Here is a 2,443-nt window from a genome sequence, read left to right as displayed (position 1 = left end):
CTACAATAAAACTGAAAAAAGGTCAGGCGGCATCTGCGTTCAACGAGGGAAAAGTCCAGTACTAAGCTTTCTGAAAGGACGATAAACCAGGCCAGTCCAATTTTCAACTGCACTGGATAGTAAGAGTGATCAAACACAGTGATGGCCTTGTTGGCTGCACCGCTGGTTAGGGCATCGGCTGCCAACTGTCCGGTCCAATTCAACTTGACATCATAGACTCATCATAGACTTCATTTGTTTGAATAAGCGAAGCCTCAAAGGGTGTATGGTGACCATAGCGTAAGTACAACATGCTACCTCGAACAGAGATAGGGGATAATGCGGGAGCAGATCAGGGCAACGCCGACCTCGACATTATGAGTTCAATGCTACAAGACTCCTAGACTTCCGTACTAGGCCGTCTAAAGCCAGCTGCAGGGACAGCTGAGCTTCAGTGAGTTAGTGAGGTGTTAAAGGAATGTGCGAGCGGCTTGACGATGGCTTCTTGATGACGATCTGCTAGCCGAGTCGCTGCGTGCACACCGTCATACGAACTTTGTCCTTCTTCTTCTTCTTCTTCTTCTCCTCCTCCTCCTCCTCCTCCTCCTCCTCCTCTTCCTCGCAAAGTGGCCGAGAGTTACTACTCTTGTGGGCCCTTCTCGCCATTTGTGTCTTGTCGCACAGACAGGCTGCCCGTATTTTTCCAAAGCTTCAGCGATCTGACGAGAGCTGACAAGTAGCCCTGACGTCGTTTTGCGCGTCTAGCAAGGACGAAACAACAGGGCTGTGTATGGGACATAGTCCCAGCGCCCATGAATGACATGAAGCAAGCGCCGGAGGGTGGCGATAGCTCTTGTAGCAGCAGTGGTAAGTAAAGGAGCGGGATGAGGCCAGTGGCTCCACTCGTCTGGTGTCGTCTGAACCGAGCAACTTCGACAGTGGTAGCGGTAGCATGTCGCTGCATTTTTTGTCGCCTCGCCTTCCTTGTCATCATAACTTGAGTGAGGATCGCTCGGCTTTCTATCTATAAGACGAGAACCCAGAGAGACCAGTATTCGTCCTCCGCGGAGTCTCCATTCCTTTGCGCTTCGGGACGCAGAAGCGTTTGCGTCCGTCTCTTGAAGAGGGGTTTTGTGTTGAGCCTGCTGGACGAACTCGAGTACCGGTGGCCGAACAGCGCCTCGGCCAGAAAAGGCTGTAAGAGGATGGCGCGCTCCTAGCCCAGTTTGCTTAATGGTTGAGTTTTTACTGATGAACTTCTTGGCGTCCTGCGCCGGTGCTGGGCGCCAGGACTAGCGGACCGGTTATAGGGGGCGGGCTGCCCGAGGGAACCCTGTTGCTTCAAGCATTGGCTACGACATCGTTAGTGGAGGGGTAGATGGAGGCACCACACAGAGGGAGGAAGTACGAGGCAGACAAATCTAGACCCGATCAACTCCTGCATGTCCTCCACAAACCCATAGGCAGCAGTAATCAAAGGAAGGGGACGTATCTGGCGAAACGACCTCTATTGCGCTAGTCTCTGGCCGGCTGATTTATACCGGCCTCCTTTAGGTAGACATCACTATAGTATTGAGATTGTAAAGATAGAAAGAGGAATAAAGAATCGTTGACAGGAATAGCCCACGCTGAGGTGACCAAATAACTTCACTCGTCGCCTATATGAGCATATAGTGTATCTTATATGTCACACATAATACGTTGATACAATGGAATCGAACAAAAAAATGAAAAGGTAAGTTTTCCTTCTGATATTGAGTCAAAATCCAACCGGCAATAATGGCCTTAGCGAGTGTATGTCTTCAGAGGTGTGTACAGAAGTGTGGAGTACGAACTTATACATACATGCATGCATTCGCACCTTTTTGTGCCGTCTGCCTTTGAAGTTTGAAGTCTACACGTTTCGAGCGAGCAGAAGAAAATGAGGAGATTCCGCGGTAACAAGGCGCCTCCTCTTTCTAAAAATTGAGTTTGATTACCAATTGCCAGAGCAATAAAAGTATCAGTTTCGTTTCTGCCTTCACGGATCGAATGTTTACCGTACTAGTGGGTAGTGCGCTACCGTCTAACCCAGACCTCTCAGGCTTTGTGTGGTGTGAAATCGATGGGATTAAAAGCAAAGAGGATTTACGCGTCACAATTTGCATTATGAAGAATTAAAGTACAATGAGATCTGATTATAGTTAAATTAACTTGAGGCATAATTAAATCTCACAGCGTACAATGTTATGTAAATACATTTTTCTTGCATTAAACGCGCAGAAGCTTCTGTTGGTGGCCCCTCTAACGGATAGTGAAGAAATATTCGAGTATACTAGACGCAGCAGAATAGCGCTGCCGTGAGAGTAACGAAAGCCAGATTAAATTGAATACTACTAATGCCCCCAAGTAATTATTCATTCATCTGTGTTACGATTCTATGTTCATCATGATAATATAAAAAAATTTCATCATTATCCATCTA

The sequence above is a fragment of the Varroa jacobsoni genome, unplaced genomic scaffold, assembly GCF_002532875.2.
Source record: "Varroa jacobsoni isolate VJ856 unplaced genomic scaffold, vjacob_1.0 scaffold_854, whole genome shotgun sequence".
In the NCBI taxonomy this organism is placed as follows: domain Eukaryota; kingdom Metazoa; phylum Arthropoda; class Arachnida; order Mesostigmata; family Varroidae; genus Varroa; species Varroa jacobsoni.
The sequence above is the reverse complement of the archived record's forward strand: the minus strand, read 5'-3'. Positions refer to the sequence as shown.